The 22,103-nt window shown below is 51.3% G+C and overlaps 1 protein-coding gene across 3 annotated transcripts in view; it reads left to right on the top strand.

Moving 5' to 3' along the window:
- The window catches only part of LOC144158887 (neurocalcin homolog), a 98,878-nt gene that overhangs the window by 32,448 nt on the left and 44,327 nt on the right, over positions 1-22,103 (top strand). Inside the window, exon 1 of one of the 3 annotated variants that reach the window (XM_077690068.1) lies at positions 21,576-21,878. The exons of the other annotated variants lie outside the window; for them this stretch is intronic. The gene's annotated coding sequence lies outside the window, so the exon portion shown is untranslated. Of the gene's footprint in view, positions 1-21,575; positions 21,879-22,103 lie in introns of those variants that run through there. 3 annotated transcript variants of the gene reach the window in all.

Genomic DNA, 22,103 nt, shown 5'->3' with positions numbered 1-22,103 from the left:
TATATACGCTTCTTTTTTATCGTCCCTTCTTATACTGCCGTTCTGAGGGCAATGGGAGCCCTTGTGTGTCGGTGAAATATTCCTTTCTTGGCCACTTTTATGGGCGTCTGCGGGGTTGTTTTTTCTTCTTTATATGAAAGCCGGGGTATGGCGAACTGTAACGTGGAACGGCCTGGTGGCGTATGCAACAAAACAGCAAGGCAAAAGCAGGACAGAAGAAAAAAAAAAACGAGTAAATGGTGAAGGGGGGGGGGGGGGCGGCAGCACCGCAAAGTTTAAATTTGTTTCTAAACACGTGCATAATATGCATTTGGTTGCATATGAATTCCGGACACAGTGTAGCAATGCTATATTGAAAAGGAAAATAGCGCCTATACAACCACTGAGAGAGCTAGGAACGTGCTCCACGCCGACAGCTTTTGTAGGGTCCTGACACATTGGCTGTGCGGCTTGCCTTAGTGGATGGCTGCGGATTAATTTAGACCTCTTGGGGGTCAATTGCCGTGCGGTGGTGCCTGGACACACTGGTGTTATTGTTTTCCCCCTCCATCACATTGACGTCTGCTTGGCCGGGAATCGAACCCTGGACCTCGTGTTCAGTATATCGCAGCGCATTTGCCACACAGCGACAATGGCAAGTGTCGTATTTCAATCGGTGTCAGCGCTGTTGAAAACTGAAGTCACGGAATAACGGCTACCATTTTCGTTACGTTAAACCTGCGTAATAAGCAAAAACGTATTGTGGCGACTACTGCATGCGCACGCATTCCTTCCCTCTCGCAAAATAAATAACGGTGATGTTTCCGCGCATCGACGATTCGTCTGTTTTCCCGTTCGTTCGATGGTTACATTAATTGAGGTGCGCATGTATGCACGTTGGCTAGACGTATAGCTCGATTAAGAACTTCAAACAATTTATCAGTCGCGAGTTTGTTTGAAAAACAATTTCTCAGTCGCGAGTTTGCTTAATCATTGTCGAGGGCGCGTGGTAAATATAAGCGCGCTCAGCACGCAACCTTGCGGCACTCCGCGTCCCCGCCTCGTCCATTACCATAGTTTGCTCGCTTAAGAGATCGTCCCCTTGCCCTGTCACACGTGGAAGAAAGATCGATAAATCGCGCGCAAGATAAACACTCATCGCTCTATATAGCTAAGCCTTGAAGCATCTGAAGCTCTTATTTCGCGGGTTTGCTTTCATTTCGCTGTCGGCAGGAGCGCTGGACGGCGCCATCCATCGTCGCGGGGTCGCTGTTTCGTCACGTTGCTTTGGTGTGCGTGTTTTGCGTGTGAAGCTTGTCTCTGTATTTTGAAGAAGGCGTGTCTCGTCTCAGAAACTTCGCGCATGAGTACCAGCTTCTTTTGAGCGAGAAGGATTTACTTGGCCGATCAATGTGATCCTATGTGGCGAGATGGCCGAGGCATCCTTTCAGGTGCGGGTCCCGGTCAACACGCGGTGTGCACGGAACGGACTGGGCATGCGAAGTGCTAAAACTCTCTGTTGTGCTGCTTGACACGAGGTCACGGTTTCTGCACGAGTTCGGCGGCATCTTTTTAGAGCGGAGCTGTCGTAGGCTAACCCCCCCCCCCCCCTCCCCCCCCACACACACACACACACACTTTTTTTTTTTTGCGTGCGTAGACCGAGAAAAGCCGCTCCGTACCCTCTTCCTTCAGCCAACTGTTCGCCTCCGGTGCTTCTTATTTTGATATAAGGTGACACATATTGCCCGTGGAAGAACGTCTTTCCAGCAGTGCATCCGTACCTAGAAATAAAGCCGACTTCGAGGAGATCGGTCTAACCTTGGTCTTTATAAGTGGGCTTTCCCATATATTGGGCTGCAAAGTAAAGCCTACTCAAAAAGGAAAAAAAAGAAGGCAGCAATGGGCGCGGACGTGGGAGACCACCGACGAATAGCGGGCCGCGTTCGCCGCGCGTAAGCGCGGGTCCGGTGGACACTTCGGATACCGTGACTGAGGCGGAAAATGCAAGAAGCTGGCAATCCCGCTGAACGCTTCCCCGGGGCGGCGGCGCGGTTTGAGTGGAAGTTTGTGGCCAACCAATAACCCACAGTCAGCTGCTGCTCGTCCACTTTTTTTTTTTTTGCGAGGGTTTTACCCAAAGCGAAACCTTGTCAACGTCTGACTACGGGGGCTTTTATTAAAAGTGCCATTATGAGACGGATTTCCTCCTCAGTCGAAGTCATTTCCTACCGGAAGAATGCTTGTCTCGCCTTGAAACGAGAATGAGCGGGGCAAGGACGGGACCACTGAACGAAGAGACACGGAAGGTACGCACCATGAAGTCGGATTTTATTAGCACCTTCTGGGTATTGTGCGTGTCCCTTCGGGATTCGCATAACGCGTCACCTCCTACGAGGCCGCTGTATGGATGCATGAGCTTGTGGAAATGGCGCAGCGGGCACACTTCGTGTGCACATGAATCAATCAATCAATCAATCAATCAATCAATCAATGGTTTTTTCTTCGCATTTCATTCTGCGGAAAAATTACGCCCACCTCCCCTCGCGGTAACTCTGGTGTGATGCAACTCATCTCATGGGGGGTTCCATTGGCGTTTTCCATCGTATTGATTACGCTTATAGCAGAGATTCTCACGCGAAGGGGAGGTGGGCGTAATTTTCCATTTTCACCATGCAATGCACATGCAGTACACGTATGCTCAGGTACGGTCTTTATTGCAGACGATAATGAGTGCCTTGTGGTCCGTAAAGTGCACAGTTAGGGGCTCCACGATTGCATAAAGCAATCGTCGAGTACTGCGAGAGAGTGCAAGCGTAATGCTGACGACCGTCGACTGAGAACGTCGGAGCGCGGCATGCCGCTTTATATTCACAGCGCCCGAAGGAGAGGAGAGCGCGGAGAGAGAGAGTACTGCACATGCGCAGCGCGCGCAGTGCCGAGCGCAGCGCCGCCCACCGGCGCCTAGCAACGGAGTGAGAGCGCGCTGCGCCAACCCGCAGCTGTTTGGGAGAGAGTGTTCGCTATCGGGGAGAGGAGATGAGGAGAGGCGCAGCTGTGCGGACAACGCCGGACAGACGCAGGAAGGACAGAGGGGCGAGCATTAGATGCGTTGCATCTAAAAAGTGGTTGGAGAGAAACCTGCTCTTCCGCTGCTTGTCCAAGCTGAGGAACACACGTGCACACCTACACACATCTGTGTGGGTGTATACTGACGAAGGCCGCACTCTTGACCGAAACGTCGAAATAAACCCTTGTTGCTGTTACCGAGAGTTCTCTACGTCGTGTTCACTACGTCTCCGGCCCCGTCGACGAAGGCGTCGGCACGATATAATGGGGCCCGCTATAAGCGGGTGCATGATCGCGCTTCTTTTTAGACATGCGTATAAGTAAGCACGCATGAAATCCTTTGCCAACCAGCCCGCGTGCATTGCTGCTGACGACTGTGTTAATTTGGCGCAATACAACTCGACAAGGCTGCCCAACTAACCTGTAATTCATACGCCGCTTGTATGAATAGCACTTTACAGTTCAATGTGACGATAGTACCGTTCGCTTCCAACAACAAGTGAGTCATTGTCTGACCATTGTCTCGTCGTCACCCGACGGAGAGAAGCGGCGCTTTGTATTCAACAAGCACTTCCACCTTTGACCTTCTGTCACCAACAGAACTCGGCTGCTCCCCGAATGTTCCGGGCTTTGTGAGGATTTTCGAGCGAACCGGGGTGTTGTTGTGGGCGTTTCGTGTATGAATACGCTTTGGGGCCCCGCTTATTATGGTCCAGTGGAGAAGGCGCGGTTTTTTTTATAAGGGTCGGATCAGTGGTCACGGAGTCCCGCTAAACTGCCAGTGCAGCGTTCATACTGTGTCCAGCGAGCACTTCGCGTTGAAGTACAGAATGGGTGACACCGGCGTTGCTGCAGTCCATGGGGCGATTGACACGCCATGACGCGGTATTTATGCAGTCGCCATCTGTTCGCCGCCGGGAGCTCTAGTGTACGTACGTGTACGCGACAACACTTTGCGCAAGGTAGCGCTTCGGCAAGAAGAGTTCCCTTCGTCCGGACAACGACGCTCATCCTTGGCACGCTCTATGTTGGGGTATGTCCCCCTAGCGAGAGAGTTGGCGAGACAGGAAGCAGAACGCGAGAGCGGGATCTGTTCGACGCGAAACAGCGAGAGACGGGGATACATGCCGGGTATGTGCGTGCGTGCGTGCGTATAGGCGCGTGTCGAGCACTATCACGCAACCAGACGTTTGGTGGCCGTCGATGAGCGCGGATTCTGGGAATGTGTTCCCTTCAGCAAATAAAGGTGCAGCCGTTGGGTGGGAAAAAGCGCTCGTAATGGGAAGAAGTGGCGAGAGGTTGCGTCGCCGACATTTGATTCTCCGCAGCGGAGGATCTGAGTGGTGGAGCTTCTCCTATAGGCTAGAGCTCGCACGATACGATTCGCGGCTGGGTCATTCCACGCCAAACGTCCCAGAGAGTTCGCTCGACCATCTCCGATTACACTATAAAAATTCTTGGTTGATCACTTCGTCACATTATTTACTCTCCTAGCCCATTTTTGGCGGGAAAAAATTTTGTCTTTTACAGCCATTTGAATACCGCGGCAGTGACGAAAACCTGTGCTGGGAAAAAAAAATCGCAAAAATAAAATAACATACAAAGCGCAGTGAAAGAATTCCAGCTGATAGAAAAAGAAGCGCGCGTCCTTGCTATAATGCATTTACAGTTGCTAGTGTGTTTCAAAATTGGCTTTGCGGGGTAGCAAAGTAGCGTTTCCGAGCAATTTTTACACTTTTTTTACAGATATTGAAACATCTGTAGAGACAATGCAGCTGCATACTTTGTTTATATTGTTGACGGTAAGTGCGGAAGGAAAATACGGGACCCGGGAAGCTGGTAGTTTCACCGCGATAAAGACAGGAACTTTGAAAAATTTGCGAAATTGGTTATGTTCAGACGCTCATCGCACTGTGTGGCGGTCCATGTAAAAATACTGGCTTAAGCTCATTGGAAAGGGGTGTACAAAGTGGATTTATCGCAGAAAGTTTAATCGGAGTACTTTTTGTTTTAAGCGAGAAAAATAATTTTTATATTGAGCACCCACCACGGCCCGAGACGGCGGGCCGGCGGTAAGTCCGCTTCACTGCAACGACGCTTCGTGCGCGGCAGCAGAGAGGTTCGGCGCGTTTTGAGCTTTCACGCGGCTAGCTGCTCTAAAGGAGGGCGGCTGGCTGGTACTGGATTTCGGAAGGGCGTCATCGGCAGATGATTAGTTGTTCGTGCCCTTAAATACCGAAACGCTGCGTTCATGGACGCGATACAGATGTAGCAGGAGATCGGCTGCTGGTCCGGTGTTGATGCTTTTAAGAGTATATGCAGTTTTCATCGTGGCCGTCGACGTGGTTCTTTGCTACTTGGAAAGTCGCAGTGGCGGAGTAAGAAATAAGCTCAGCATTGACAGTTGTTGGCGGGTATGGTACAAGGGGGTGAAAGGTGCGCGTACCTTTCAAAGAAATTGTCAACTCAAACCTTCTTGAGAGTTTTTTTTTCTCCTCAACCATTTCTTCTGGCACCCAGAGCCGGGATATACCTTCAGTGTTCCTTTTCCCCGGGAGAAAACCTGATGGCGTGTAATTACGTATTTGTTTCTGGTAAGGTATCTGAAGACTAGCCCTGGCTGCCAATGGCTTAACGGTGCCGCCAACCCCGTCGGAAGCACTCTTTCCATGTGACGTTGCAAGAAAGTTCCACTCGGACACTAATTTGACTCATTTTCATGGCAGCACAAATTTAGGCAATTAAAATTGTTCTTGTATTGTGATGTGGGAAACAAAAAGTGAATTTTTCGGACAGCAGGTATTCTTGTTTACGAAGTTTTAATGCTTGAGCTTGAAATCTAGCAACTGTCGCTGTCGTGTGGTCAAGATTGTCCTAAATGACGGCAAGCGATTTTACACAGAGGTTCCGAGAATTCTGAACGATGGTACGCCATTAATGGGTGTATCGTGGCTTGCGTATATACCCAGTGGTACGTTTGCGGAGCGTCTTGCTCAAGGAAGTAGTTATTCTCGGCGAGGTCTAAAACAACAATCTTCCCTTCATTTTTCGTCTGGTTTCTATCTCGCAGGAACTTTGCCTGCTGTTATCTTATTAACTAGTGCAACTTGAGATCTTCTACAGTGCCTAAAGACTGTTCCGAAAATTTGTAATAACTTAAAACTATTTTCGCTAGTAAGCAGCGAACACCTGCGATCTAGTTTTAAATATGAGAATTCCCCAACTTTGTCCATATCTGGCGCGCTCTCCAAAATGGTCACCAGGGCATCTTTGCCGGTACACGCCGAACAGCTGCTGCACCATACTCTTAAAACGCAGCGTTTCGGTATTTAAGGGCACCAACAACTAATCACCTGCCGATGACGCCCTTCCGAAACCGAGTACCAGCCAGCCGCCCTCCTGAAAACTGAAAACGCGCCGGGCCTCTCCGTTGCCGCGCAGGAAGCGTCGTTGCAGTGAAGCGGACTTGCGGCCGGCCCGCCGTCTCGGGCCGTGGTGGGTGCTCAATGTAAAAATTATTTTCTAGCTTAAAACAAAAAGTACTCCGATTAAACTTTCTGCAATAAACTGTTTGTGCATCCCTTTCCAATGAGCTTAAGCCAGTATTTTTACATGGACAGTTTCGCAAATTTTTCGAAGTTCATGTCTTTATCGCGCTGAAAGTATACCCGCTTCCCGGGTCCCGTATTTTTCTTACGTACTTACCGTCAACAATATAAACAAAGTATGCAGCTGCATTGTCTCTACAAAAGTTTTGATAGCTGTAAAAAAAGTGTAAAAATTGCTCAGAAACGCCACTTTGCTTCCCCGCAAAGCCCTTTTTGAAACACACAAGCAACCGTAAATGTATTATTATAGCAAGTACGCACGCTTCTTTTTCTATCAACTGGAATTATTTCACTGCGCTCCGTATGTTTTATTTTGAGGATGTTTTTTTCGCAACGTAGGTTTTCGTCACCGCCGCGGTTTTCAAATGGCTGTAAAAGACAGAAATTTTTTTTCCCGCCAGAAATCGGCTAGGAGAGTTGATAGTGTGAGGAAGTGATCAACCACGAATTTTTATAGTGTAATCGGTGATGGTCGAGCGAACTCTCTGGGAAGTTTGGCGTCGGCTGCGATGGGTGTGTATAGTACATCTGGACAAAATAAAATTGCTGTCGAGTGGATGCGACATCTCCGTGCGTGTTGGATAGCGCGAACTCGTCTTAAGCAAACAACGCGCGAGGAGCTTTCCTCCTACTTTCGCCACCGTTGTGCAACACTGGCGCGTTTGGCCCGTCATTTTTACTTTTTTGGCGCGAAAATTACGTTGACACACGCACATAGACACACAGACAGACAGACACGTGATCAGACGCATCCCCGATTCAGAATGGAGCTAAAACATGCTCAGAGCATTAGCTCATAGGGTTCATTCCATCTAAAAAAAATGGCAGCATCTCCACTCTGGGTGATGGCGAGGGTGCGGAGTACGGGGACTCGAAATGACATCCAAGTTGCGCCCCGCGTGACATCTGATCTGCGCCGCGACCGTCATTCGGTTTGAGCCGTGAGTCGCACCTTGATTATTCCCTGACTGAAACTGCAACTCATGGCTCAAATCGAATTTCGCTTGATTTTCGCTTGATAGTGGTGTGCGCACGGATGGACGGACATTGGGAGGTTCTAAGGTACTCCGCACCGTTCCAGGCGAGGGAGTAAGCCGTTTGACTCTCGGGTACTAACTCACGCGTGTCGTAGCCCAATGGGTAAGACGACTGACACTAACTCTGGTTTACCAGGCACAGGCTCGAATCCTGCCGCCGGTGTCTGTGATTTTTTTGCGAGTGTAAATGCTATGCTCCGCACCTAAAGGTGCTCCGCACCTAAAAACCCCGATGCTCCTTGCCCTTCTGCACGGTGGACGGCGTATAGAGGACGCGCGGAGAGATTGCGCGATCCATTGCAGCAGCCGTCCCTGCGTTATGTCCACTTCGCACACGCGTGGCGGCGTGCGGCGAAGCGTGCACCATTTGTTGCCTGCCTTTTTGTTTTGAGGGCGTGGATGTACGTGAGGAGAAACCCGCGTTGTTGTACGCATCGACGTCGTCGCCCCTGTGCCTTTTCCCTTCCGTTTCGGGGATAGGTGACCTTCAGAACACCCCCGTGTCGTCGTCGTCGTGGCGCGCTTTCCCTCTCTCCCCTCTTCCCCTTCCTCTTTGTGTGACCGCTGTTCTTCTTGTATTATGCTTGGCGGTAAAGAGGCGCGGAGGAGTGCTCTACAGCTCGGTCGCTGATTGCTGCTGTAGCGCGCACGCAGTGAGCGGCAGGCATATGTGCGTCCCAGCGATCCGGCTTCCGACGCGGCGCGGCAAAATAGGGAGTTTTAGCAGTCCGTCTGTTCCGTCCTGTGCGTTGTTACCGTGATCACCGGGGCCCGACTGCGACTGCGCGCGCGGAAGGGCGAGGAGGCGCACTCCACCGTGACGAATGCGTGGACATGGCGAGGGCCGGCCCGCGGAACTAATCCCCCTACCGCGACGAATGCACAAGTGCCCAGACGGGTCCCGGTCAACACTATAACTACGTACACGACGGAACAGACGAGCTGCTGAAACTCTCTATTATAACTGTAATTATGGCTGAGAGGTGGTACGTGCTTAATTTACTAGGCGAACTCGGGCTTGCAATCGATGCGCTGCCGCTAATCTCATCGATCCGCAGTGTCCTTGGAAGCAACTCCCGAAGAAAACGCCGAGGTCGACGCTCACACCGCAGTGAATATCGCTTTCTTTGTGGGTTCCTATACCATTGACACTGTGTTCCTGGTGTGGTTGTAACGGGTTCGATTGCGTGTCTTGTCGTTTCCGCGCTAGCAGCTAATTGCTGCCCCGTCTGCGCATGCGCGAAGGCTGGCCGCGCTGGGTGTCTCTTCTGGCGGGGGCGGGAAGCCTACGATTTGCCATGCTGGGGATTAGCAATATTGGGGATTTGCCATGTTGAATGGTAAGGACAGAGTTGCGATCTCTACGATGCAGACTGGGGCCGCACACTAATGCAGGGTAGAGACAACGATGTCTCCAGCGCGCCGCGCAGGTGGCCGCCCGAAGAGCGCGCGTCGTTGCGCAATGTCGGGGCGGAGAGAGACGCCGTGTGGCGAGGAGGGCACGCGACTCGGGAAAGCGGCGGCCGCGGCAGAGGTGGAGGGGAGAGTACGAAGTGGGGCTGCAGCCGCACTCCCTCCGAGGATGGCCGCACTTCGCTGTGCGACACACGATGGGGGAAAGCCGGCTCACACAGGCCAAGCTTACACTGATACTCTGAGAGTCGGCTTTACCTGTAAACGCAAATACACTGGTGAGAAGAAGTTCATTCAGGGCGATATCATAATCCTCATCATCGGCCTATCTACGCCCACTGCAGGGCAAAGGCCTCTCCCACAGACCTCCAATTATCCCGGTTCTGTGCTAGCTGCGACCACTTTATCCTCGCAAACTTCTTGATCTCATCTGCCCACCCAACTTTCTGCCGCCCCCTGCCACGCTTGCCTTCTCTGGGGACCCACTCTGTTACCCTTAATGACCAACGGTTACCTTGCCTTCGCATTACATGCCCTGGGGCGGTATTCTCGTAACTGTCCCTTTGGAAAAAAGTCCCTTTTGCGTCCCTTTCATCGTGACGTACTTCCGTTTAAGAAGTGGACGTTGGCAGCATGGAAAAAAATTGGCAGTAGGTTTGCCGGGCTTGCGTTACGTCACTTCCGGTTGTTTGCTTTTAGCCAATCAGGGCTCTCCAAAAGGGACACTTTTGAAAGGGACGCAAAAGGGACAAAACTCGCGAATACCGCCCCTGCTCACGCCCATTTCTTCTTCTTACTTTCTACTAATATGTCCCTAACCCGCGTTTCTTCCCTGACCCACTCCGCTCCCTTCTTGTCCCTTAACGTTACACCTATCATCTTCCCTTCCATTGCTCGCTGAGTCGTCCTCAACTTACGTTAAACCCTGTTAGTGAGCCTCCAAGTTTCTGCCCCCTAGGTGAGTACCGTAGGCAATAGAAGCCGTCTTATATCGAATTATGTAGGCCCTAGGCAGAGTTACTCAATATAGACAGTTGCGAAACTCCGCTTCAGAATCCGGGCGGCGCTAGCCCCCCCACTCCGTGGAAGCTGAGGGGCAAGTCGACGCGCGCGGCACCTAGGAGATGAAAACGGGACTTCGCTAAACTATTATTATTCAAAATTCTTCTGTAAAATAAAGATTGATTTTTAAATTAAAACACAATAGTTACGTAAAATTTACTTGTGTTTTTGCGGCTTTTCTTTTTATGCCTTACGGCAGCAGCCGCAAGCACTTGAGTACTGCTTCAACGTCCTGCCGACAGATGACAGGCTAGTCAACTTGCCCCGTGCTTGCCCCGGCGCAGGGGGGCAACCGAAGACCGGCTTTCGATACATGGGGCCTATGGGGAGTTTCGCAACTGTCTATATCCAGTAACTCTGGGCCCTAGGGGCTTTCTAAATTTATTTATGCGTTCTTAATGCGCTGAAAATGGTTAATCTGCGCTCGTCTGTAGCCGGAGACGATCTGCTGGATCCTAGCCATAGACAGCTTCACTGTAAAGATAAGACAAAAACGCCTGCGCAGGCAGCGTTACGTCCAAATAGCGTTCGGGGTTTCTTCACACCTCTCGGGTGCCGCGTCTATATGCAGCCCCGTTTCGGTATGTTAAACCCCGTGTTCACAACCTTAATCGTGAGGTCGATTCGGGGGCCCTGTCGCTTGCAAAACCAGGACAATCTGCAGGGCGACCTGCCACCTCAAATCGCGCAGGAACGGCAGTGTGCGCAATTACAAACGCCGTCGCGCCCCGCACATGGCACGACGACTGCGGCACAATACATGTCGTTGCCATTGGGCTTCCAGTTGGCATTACACGTCTGCGTGTGAACCGATGTGAATCTTTCTTTTTCTATTTTTTCCACCGGGACAGCGGCGGCGTCTGTATATGGCAGCGGCTCGCGGTCACAGTTTGGACACGAGTGTGGTGCGCGCGGCGGTTTTCCTCCCGAGGGAGCCATCATCGGCCTGCGGTTCAACCGCTTGTCGTTGGCGTCGTGTGGAATAGGAGTCCTATGTGTTGAATCGGAGTAGCCGTATCGTCATTTCACGGCAGTCGGGGGGATGTCCGCTTTGATCGTGGAGGAAAGCGGAAACTTTTGAAGCGAAAGCTTTCTTAGTGGGACCAATGGCGTCCTGTCAGGAAACTAATGCATTTCCCCGTAGACCGGTTGGTCGACCGAAAATCTCGGATAAGATCTCTGGACACACAGCGCATGCGTGAAACTGGGCTTCCAGTGTGTCAACACGGTTATTTGAATATCGAGAACAAGGAAAGGTTCCAGATAAGAGAATACACGCATCGATCATGAAGGAAGAGTACAATAATATACCTTTATCTCATAAACCACGTATCGGTGTACATTTAAATCGTTCGTAGATGCGTTTACTTAGTGCGCGAAAAATCATTGCATGGGTTCGTTCTTCTTTTGCGATTTGGGTCTTCGAAGGTTTTTCGATCGATTGGATCCCGCACTTCTATAGCGAAGGCTTTGACGCAGTTTTGACGCAGTTTGATGTTAGAAAGCTGTCACGCCTCTCTCAGTTTTCTTTAGGAAGGGATGATAACGTTTAACGGAAGCTTATATGGTTAGGAATGTATTTTTCAGGTCTGCGAACGAAACTTTCTTGGAAGCGCGCGAGGCGCCCCATAGCGCGAATCGTCGAAAAACGCACGTCCTGGTGTGTGGGCTATTGGCACGGCAAAGTCGCGTGCCGTTGAAAGTATGATTTGGACCTCAACCTTATCCGTGTAACCATTTAGATGTGCATCTTGAATGAATTAGTTAATAATAGACAACATTTGCAAGATTAAAACATCACTCAGACTTCCGGGCGCATAACGCCTCATCACTCGTATAGCCTGTATTCAATAGCGAGGTACGCATGCAGGCAACCATGTGAGTGCGCCGTCACTGGTTACGTCGGGCTCCGCGGGATGGCGGTACTTGTCCTTGCTAAGCGCATGATACGGGTTGGACATTCCAAGCTCTAGCCCGCCGAACGCAAAGTAACGCCACGACTCCAGTGTGAGTGCGATTAATAACAACTCTGTTGACACCACCGTTGAGAATCGGGATCAGACGACGCACGCCGGTGTTATATTATCTCCAACCTCTTCCTTTTCCCACCGGGCACAAAATAAAGTTGTTCTCTCTCTCTCTTGGGCGTGCGGCCGCAGTGGCACAAGCCGCGCGATGTCCGTGGCGCTTCGGCCATATCCGTGGCCATTTCAGTGTTGCCAAACGAAAAAATTGACAGCTAAACTTTTCAATGAATACCACCTGTATACATTTTGAGTATAATAGTTAACAATAGGCACAATTTTCAAGATCAGTAGAGTCAAAATAAAAGCGCGTGCATATGTGTACGTTCCTTTCTAGGGATGGCCCCCGTCAACGGAAATAAAATTTTCCGACACCTGTCGCCCCCAGGTCGTGCGCATAAAAGCTTCGCTGGTCATCCACCTTCGCCGAGTGGTGCGGCTCATCATTTTATTATTCAAGCGTCTACCTAACGTCCGGCGTGGACCTTTAATTGCATTAGCGCTCACTTGCAGCCCGCGGGCTATATAATTACCGCCGCAGCACATCGCAAATTATCCACGGCAGCGGTAGCCCAAACTTTTATACCGTTGACGCGTGGCCCCGCGACGCGTGTGCGCAGCAGCACCCGTCATTCCGACGTGTATACCGTGACCGCGTGTTTACCTGTAGAGTTGCCGACCCGGCGGCGGTGTTGACGCGTTCTCATTCATTCATAACGCCCCGCCGCCCACGCCTGCGTATACCTGCAGTGCGTGTTGTTGCTCAAGCGCGCACACTGTTTGCCACTCTGCGTGATGTGCGCCGTCGGGCCGAAAACGAGGCCATGAGTGGAGCGGGGGTCAAAAGCGAACGGTTGGAAACCCAAGTGGACGCGCGGAGAGCGTAAAACACTGAAACCGTTGCCGCGTTGCACTCCGTTATTTGCAGTTGCACTGTTTAGACGCCGTTATCGGCAACAAAACCGCGCCTGTCTGTAGCAGGGGGAGGGGGGGGGGGGTAATTACGACTGTTTTCTTTATAGTGTTTGTTATCTGGCCATTTCGAAATTTCCCATGCTGTTCTTGATCGCATTGTGCAACGTTGTTCACGTTTGTATTGTGAAGGAACCGAACTATCTGTCAGAGTTGAACGGGGAAATGTGGAATTAGGGAAAAGTCGAAAGGCGTTAAAAAAAAACAATAACAGCGATATTTACTCACGTATCGGCAAGTGTACTTGCCTTTCATCAGTGCACGATGCAAAGTGACGGCACACTGCTAGACACGACTGTGGCGGCGAAGGGGAAATTAGTGCTGGGAAATGGGTTTACGTAATATGTCCGGTTAGATGTCCTGAGGGGGGGGGGGGTGGAAAGGAGATTTAAACATCAGGCCGGTGAGAGAGAGGGAGTTGTCAAGTTGAAGTCCGCAACCATGGCGACCAGATCCTCGGTGCTGTTAACAACAAAACAGCGGTTGGGCACCGATAAGAGCGGCAGCTTACGATAGTCTCTCCGGCCTATTTTCGCCGGCAGATGTCTGGCACTCGGCTGGTATACAGCGCAGGTTAAGCCGATTGCGGTTCTAAGTTGCCGTGCATCGGTGATCTAAACCGCTTCAAACATATCCGCGGAAGTTTAGCGGGCGGAATAGCTTTAGGGCCCGCTCCCTGCAGAACCGATACTCGAATTTGGACGTCTCTGTGCGCGATTTGAGCCGTTTTATTGGCAACCCCTGCCCGAATGTCCTCGATAAAGGAAATGCCAGCTTGGAGAGGATGGCCCGAAAAGGAATTGGGGAAATGCTCCGCTAAGATCCCCGAGTTGTTTTGTTTACCGAATGGCGAAGTTGACGTCTTGCGGCGGTCGTCTTTCGTAACGCTTGCCGCAGGCCGACTAACGTCCCCAACGGCACGATAACCAAGCAACGCAAAAACCGTCGCTTTGCGCAGCGCGTGTATTGCAGTATAGTCGCGGACCACTTTTTCTTGCTTATGGACGCCTTTACCGCTGCGTTATTCGTCCAGCGTTGTTCTCCCTCGGGAGTGCTTTGGCGTCTTTTCCGTGTGTCCCGTTTTGTTTTGCTATTCGTTCGGAGATGGCTCCGTACCGCGACCGCTTAGTTTTATAGAGCGGCGGTAAAGCCTCGTCCTTGATTTGGTTTAAGGTCACTGGCGCGGAAATATATATTGTAATAAGTTTCGCTATCTTTTTTTTTTTTTGCTTTCCGAGCGTCTTTGGAGCATTGCGCGCGATTATGTGCCTGTAACTTACTTATGGCGTATTCGGTTGGCCGTTCCGGTCCTCTGTCTCGGAGTCGCCAGATGCCAAGGCGGCTCGCAATCACAGCGCGAGAGGCAGATTACCAACCGAATGCATCGGCGATCTCGGAGCAGCTAGAGCGCCACCGTGCAGCCAGCGCGGGAAGCCGCGGGTTAACATTCCTGCGCTGCATCGACAAATGGCGCCGATCAGTTAAGTCATGGAGGAAAGAATACTCAGGAGAGGCCCCTAGCACCCCAATGCATTGCGAAAAGTGTGGAGGAAGTCACGTGAATTTTCTTGAGCCCATAGACAATGTTGTTTACTTGTTTACAACTGCGGCGGTCAAATTTGTGCGAATAGAACGGACAAATTTTTAAGGCGCTTGGTATGTGGCTGCCTCGCTACGCTTGCAAACCAGCGCAGTCGCCACGACAAACGTTTTTAAATTAGGCCGGTTTGAAAACTCAGCCGTCGGAGGCGTCTGCGTTCGCCATCCCGCCAGCCTGTTGCTATGACGACGACAAACGCTACTTTGCCAGGCTTAATAGCTGAAAAATCGTCCTTCTATCTCAAAAACCAAGGCCGTTTTTCGATTGAAACTTTGGGTGAGGGTTAGAATGGGCAAATTGAAGGCGAAATCAACAGCTTAGAACATGATATCGCACCGAGGAATTAGCGACGAAGCTGTTTTCGCTTCGAAGCGGGAGGGCAGGGCGACGCCATGTTAGTCAAATCAAACCGGAGACAGCAAAGGATGATGGGATAGAGTGCTGGGCTCCGTGGGCTCAAGTCATGGCGGGACTCGGCTTCACAAATGTGACGTCAGGGCCTCTCCTAACCTTTTCTTTCCTCCATGAGTTAAGTGGTCAAACCCCGGCGTTTTGTGTCACGTGACCCATCCTCCCGGCCAGATCGCGCCACGCTCTCGCTTCGAAGTCAGAGCGGTCAAGAGCGCTCCGGGTCGGAGGCTGACGCTCCGAAAGAACCAACCGAAGGTAGTTCGAGTCCTCGAATTCTACCAACCGAAGGCGCGGCCGCTTTTCAGAACACTCCAGAGCGCTTGTAAACGCCCAACCGATTACGCCATTAAAAAGGACATGGCGCGACTGGAAATAGTACGATCCACGTGTATCGTAGCGTACACGGCCATTTAATTGTTCTAGCTTCTTTCCCTATCGCCCTGGGCGGAGTTTGGTCGGGGGCTGGGCACCGTGGTTCGACACCGTGCATGTCGTGTCGGCTGTCTTAAGACGAGGGGCTTGGATATCTCATCAAACGCGAAAAAGTGACCGTTATTGTCGTCGTTTGCGGCGCAGACGCGAAGGGTACCAAAATGGCTGCTGCTGTGAAGAGAAAATATAAAAAATGGCAGCATCTCCACTCGTGGATGACGGCTAGGGTGCGGAAAAGTACGGGGACTCGAAATGACATCCAAGTTGCGCCCCGAGTGACATCCGATTTGCGCCCCGACCGTCATTCGATTTGGGCCGTGAGTTGCACCTTGATTATTCCCTGAATGAAACTGCAACTCGCAGCTTAAATCTAATTTCGCTTGATTTTCGCTTGATGGTGATGTGCGCACGGATGGACGCGGACGGACATTGGGAGGTCCTAAGGTACTCCGCACAGTTACAGGCGACGGAGTAGGCCGTTTGACTCTCGGGTACTAACTCACTGTCGTAGCCCAACGGGTAAGACCACTGACACTAACTCTGTCTGGTCTACCAGACACAGGCTCGAATCCTGACGGTGCCTGTGTGATTTTTTGCGATTGTAAATGCTATGCACACGGACGCGGACGGACATTGTGCGGTCCTAAGGTGCTCCGCACCTAAAAACTGGACCCCAATTCACGCTGCGAAGGTTGTTGCAAAGCAAAGCTGTGAACGACCCCCACAACAATTCCACTTACGACGTCACTTTAATTCACACACGTGGCTCTACAAAGAGTGAAACGAGAGATTCTGCCAGCCGTTACCTGGGATTCGCGGTGGCGCCGTCCCGAACCCAGCAGCGTCGGCCACGGCCGGGCTCGAGCGGCGGGCGCCGCCGCTGTAGACCGGCAGTGCGCCGGAAGAAAGAAAACGGAAAGGAGCGTGTCCCAAAGGGCGAGACAGCGGAACCTAGCCATCCTGATGTGCTAGCTCGGCGCTACACCACCGCGCGACACAAGCGCGGACACCGAAACAATTCCGCGTGTGAGCTTAGTGATTTCCATTTATACCGATTTTAACTAAATAGTTTCGTAAGTTTGAGAATTGCGAGAAAGCTGACGGAACTTGATAATCGCTATTTATCAGAACCGGTTGCTCCATTCGTCTTTTGGAGAACCGTTGGCTGGTAGAGGTAGAAAGCTTTGCTTTAAAAATGGCCGCGTATCTGATCCTTTCGTTGCAAATGTCGACGAAAGACGATCGTCAACATTTGTCAAGTAAATGCCTCCCTTCGCTTTCTCTCTTTCCCTCTCACCTCTCATGCTGTTCCTCTCCCGTCGCGCTCCTCCCAAGGTACACACGCGAGAGGTTTGCTCAAGTCATTTTGAACTTACCGCGTTCCACTGCTGCAAGCCGGGTGCTCGATGCCAGCGCCGCCGTATGGCGAAGACGCGCGTGAATCGAGGCGCGTTACCCTACTCCACGTGCATTTTACCTTTCGTAACTGTTTCCGTTTGCTTTCTTAAAGGGGCCCTGAAAGGCGTTTTTTGCACACTAAATGAACTAGCGCAATCGTTAGATTGGGTCGTCAACGTCATCTGTGCCAAGTATTACTCTTTTTCGCGCAGCGGAAAGCTCACACTTTTGTTGCAAAGATTGTCGCTTTTTTCTCACCCTTCCCTTCGTGTTTTTGGACGCCGCCATCTTCACATGTCTACATCATCGATTCCCAGATGTTCGTCATGAGCTAGACATCCTGCTATTGGGCGGCTTTTTCACGCACTTCCGGCAACGAGATGAGTCGTCTGCTCAGCGGCGGCTCGCCGGCTGATCTGCCAGCGGAGTGCCGGAGTGCTTGGACATTTAACGACAAACGAAACAAGTGTAAAGAAACGCTTAACCGTTTGTATTGAATGCAACACGGCCATAACACGACATGGATATTCTCTTACATGAGTACGTTCCATAAGAAAGCGTTGAAGCCCCGTGGCACAATTCTTTCGTGCAATCGCAGAGAACGGCCTGAACCGAATGCCCGGGTTTGACGCACACATTTTATTCAACTTCAAAACAATCCAGAGATGCGTTTCGAACAACTACAACGTCGCAACATGCGTTGCAAGTCTGAACCGCGATTGACAGACGATGGGTTGCCTCCTCCTGCCCGCCGTAAATTCGGCACTCACCTCGCGCGCGGTTTGCGGGGACGAACAGCAAGTCAGTTAACTCTCGCGCACAAGCCGAGATGGCTTTTAGCCACGCACACTGCACATACCCCATGCGAAGTTGAGTCGTACGTCACTCGAGAAAGATAATCCAGACCATGGGAAGCACTATCCACCCGCAGAAGCACAACGTCGCATTTCATCGCGAAACAAAGGCGTCCACAACACACACACCATCGCCTCCTGTAATGCCAAACGCATCTCGCACTTCCCAATGGGAGTGAGTGGTACGCCTGCAGTGCCCGCATGTCGCGAGGTGGGGCCCTGAGCTGAACCGGGATCACGGAACCGTAACTGACTTCTGGAGTGGTTTGTGCCTTGTTGCCAAGGCAACCGATGTTTTAAATTGTCAAAGAAATGGCGCTCGCTCCAGCGCTAGAAAGCTCAGAGCCGCGGCGGAGCATATTTTGCCAACGTTGCCGCTCTCCACCACGCGTCGCCCCAAGCTGAACTGGTCACACGATTGAAGCGTTTTGTGCACGGGTCCTGTATCTGTTTAAAATGTCTTTTTTACATGCCGCCGACAGGAATTACCACCGCCGCAAAATAAGACCCGGCACCAGCGGGGTCACATCTGATACGGCGCTTTTTGGATAAATAGTGCGCGGTGCATCAAAGAGAACGAGAGCACGATCCTCCCCGTGCGGCTGCGAGTTCGCCGTCGATTGCAACTGCAGCAACGTACACCGCGAACGGGCAAGGCCAGGCCGCCGCACAAATGCGGCCAGATTTTTCGTTCACTTTTCCAGCCTTGAGCGGAGTGCGGGATTCATGGTGTCAACAAAGCTTGCCCGTAGCAGACGGCAGTATGAGCAGCGCAATGGCGGAAGTACGTCACCGCTGAGAGCGCAGCATCATGGGAGGGAAGGCTTGCGCACGGTCAACAGCGGAGAGTAAGTTGAAAGGAGGGGGAAACGCGGCGCAACGATAATGCCCGGTTTTCGATTTACGATTTCTCAGCTAATACTCATCGCTTTAACAAAATTCTTGCGGGAGGAGGTTGCTAATACATTGCTTTATTTGGTTACATGTACATCCATGCATCGGCGGAAGGTATTTCAGGACCCCTTTAAAATGCCGCTAGAAGCTATAGTGGGGCGGACGACAGCAGGCGACGGAGTGAATTATTTATGCAGTGGATGCAGTATTTCATTTGCTATCGCAAAAATCAAGCATGCATGGATTTATTATAAAGGAACGCTGCAAATATCCGCTATACATTGAGTTTTGATTGATTTTGGTGGATTATTGACAAAAAAAATATTGTTTTGTTACCCCATATTTGCAGAATGTTTTGTTCTTGTTCAACAATTTTAACATTGCCACTGGGCTTAGAAGTGTGGATTTGGCGGTGGGTATATAAACCTATTGTGCCGATCCTGTTTCACTTTGGCCGAGCGGCTGAATCGAGTGACAGACAGACAGACAGGCAGTCCAAAATTTTCCCGTTCAAGTAGCCCAAGAAAGACTATCGTCTTTAATGGTGGCCGTGGGAGGACGCGGGTGCGATCCCTGCCGCGGCGGCAGCTCTTCCGAGGGAGGCGATAAAAGAAAACGCCCGTGTGTCGAGATTTCGGCGCCGTCCCCGTGGTCAAATTTAATCCGAAGCCTTGCACACGGTGCGCTTTCATAGCCCAAGTGTAGCTTCTGCGCGTTAAACCCCACAATCAATAAGATACATGCGTGCACACACACACACACACGCATGCACACGAGTGCCTCAACAATGGACTTTTTATCATTGAATGCTCTTCTTGTACCATGGTCATCTCCCTCATCTCAGCGAAAAGTGTTAGATGCACTGTTTGATTATTTACACGACATCGGCGTCGCAGAGACACTGTAGAACTCTACATGGTCATCCTGTGAGACCGTCTGGACTTTTACGTGACCCACGGAACACTCCATGTTGCCTTCTTTTTTACCTCTTCCTTTTTTCCCCTCTCTTTCGCCCTATTCCTTTAGGGCCTTTACTCCCTCCACCCCATCCCCGTAGAGTAGCATGAAGGCGAATACATGCCTGCAGACCTCTGTTTTCTTCTAAGAGCTCTCTCTCTCTCTCTCTCTCTCTCTCTCTCTCTCTCTCTCTCTCTCTCTCTCTCTCTCTCTCTCTCTCTCTCTCTCTGTATGACGATCTGAAACCTGAGCATGTTCTCATTGAGTGGGCGCGCCGACGAATCATAGTCTTGGTAAAATTAGCAATGGTCGGTGAGGCATCCTGTTTCTCGTCGAGGCGTAAGCGTTAGAAGTAAACTTCGCTCTCTAGTGAAAGTTTTTACTCTTTCTTTTTGCTGCCTGGTGCAGTCGCTTCCACAGGAACGATTTTTGCGACCGATTCGAGACTGCGGCGCCGCGATAAAATTGCCCGGACGAATTCGCGTCGGTCTGAGTGGTTTGGCAGTGCGATATATACTAGAGCGGTGGAGCCGGCTGTTTTGTGGATAATTTCCAGCCGTATACCCGTGTCAGCGTTGGTGCTTGGGCAAGTCGGTTTTTCATATTCTTAAATTTACAGCGCAAAAACAACGAGGGAAGAAAGTATGGGACACACAGGCTCTGACCTGTCATCTGGAGTTTGTAGCTTTTCGTATTGCTTATTGCTGTTGCGTATACTGCTGTTCATGGCTGAAGTCTATAGGCGTGTTCCCAGCAAGCGTATACGCAGGCATATATCCAGCTTGAAGTAAAATAAGGTGAGCGTAGTCATATAAACATCGGTGTAGACGGGAGCTGTTAGCGTAACCTTTATTCTCGTTATCATCAACATAATCGTCATCACCAATAGCAACAACAGAATTGAAGCTATATGTGTGGCTTACCGGAGCGAGTACGGAGTGGGATACGGCCTTTTTTTTTTTTTTTTACAAGAACTCGTTGGTTACCAGCGCCCGTCGCTGTTCCTTATCTATATAAAGGCGTCGTGTCATACATGTTCTCTTATGGAGGAAAAAAAAAAGGCAGTTTTAAATACGCAAAACGTGTGCAGTTAAGACTAACCTCGACAGCCTACCGTAAATTCCAGTTACACCAGCGGAGTCGTACTGCTTGTTATCACAATCCAATCTAATTCTATTCAGGTCGAATTACTTCACCTGCCCCACAGTGAAGTGCGCGCGCGCGAGCGAGCGAGCGAGCGAGCGAGCGAGCGAGAGAGAGAGAGAGAGAGAGAGAGAGAGAGAGAGAGAGAGAGAGAGAGAGAGAGAGAGAGAGAGAGAGAGAGAGATAACTTTTATTTACATAAAGGGTTAGGGCGCGGTGGGCACCTGTGCGACGAGAAAGCAAGAACAAAACTAGGTCCGCTTCGGTTTAATCTCAGATGACCGGGGTGATGTTGTGCAGTTTCAGAATACTCCTGCGGATGATTAATTGGTCAATGTTACGCGGGTAAATGCCGTCCGTGGTGTAGGTGCGCATTATTCCCGCGCTTTCTTCTTTCACCGTCCCGCCTTTTTTTTTTTTGAGTTGCAAGCGCCATTTGTTTATTCTGCGCCTTTGACATGCTTCACCGCAAGGCCTAGCTGCATATCAGATGTCTCAGCAGCATGCGCACTTTGAAAAAGTGGGAGTACCGAAGTGTACGCCCGCAACGCGAGAAAAATGCTCCTCGCTACCCACGTGGCTTTTTCCCCGCGCGCGCGCGCGCCAGCGGCAACTTCTGTTTCTTCGGCTCCGCCGCGTACCTTTTCTTGTGGGCAGAGGTCGCCAGCGGCGCTTCTTGTTCGCATTTCCTCCCCAGGGGTGCGCTATCGTACCGGCGCGTTTTCTCCAACCTGTTTTCACCGGGACGCGTGGTGGTGGCGGCTCTTCCTCTTGCTACCACTCGATGCTTGCCGTGTGACCGAGCTTCCAGCGTCTTGCGCAACACGTTCGCGTAGTTCGCGGGCGCCCCTCTTCCTTCCACTTTTTTGGTGACGTCGCCGTTATCTGCCGACGCGGGTACACGCCCAGTCAAAGTACCTCGTTGCGTGTGCGTCGGTCGTGATCCGTGTCGCGTGTGTCTGTGTGCGTCTTCGGGAGGGCGGGACGCACTGGCCACTGCCGCAACCTCGCTAGAAGACCCGGCGGTAAGTCATTCATCTGGTTCGTTTATTGTTGCTGCTACTGCTGCCTTCCTGTCCGGTTGTGTAGCTTTGGTCTCTCTGCGCTCCCCAGATGGGCGGTTCTGGATGACAGTTTGGCGTGCTATTCGGCTGTCGGCCAGGCCTCCCTATCGTCGACGCGGGCCGTCACGCGTCCTTGAGGGGCCAGCGTAGCTTCGTCGAGGTTGACGCCGCGGCGGCCCAGTTGGC

This window comes from Haemaphysalis longicornis, unplaced genomic scaffold (genome assembly GCF_048455015.1).
Source record: "Haemaphysalis longicornis isolate Haplotype H1 unplaced genomic scaffold, Haemaphysalis longicornis Haplotype H1 scaffold_10, whole genome shotgun sequence".
In the NCBI taxonomy this organism is placed as follows: domain Eukaryota; kingdom Metazoa; phylum Arthropoda; class Arachnida; order Ixodida; family Ixodidae; genus Haemaphysalis; species Haemaphysalis longicornis.
This window is presented reverse-complemented; position numbering and strand designations above follow the sequence as displayed.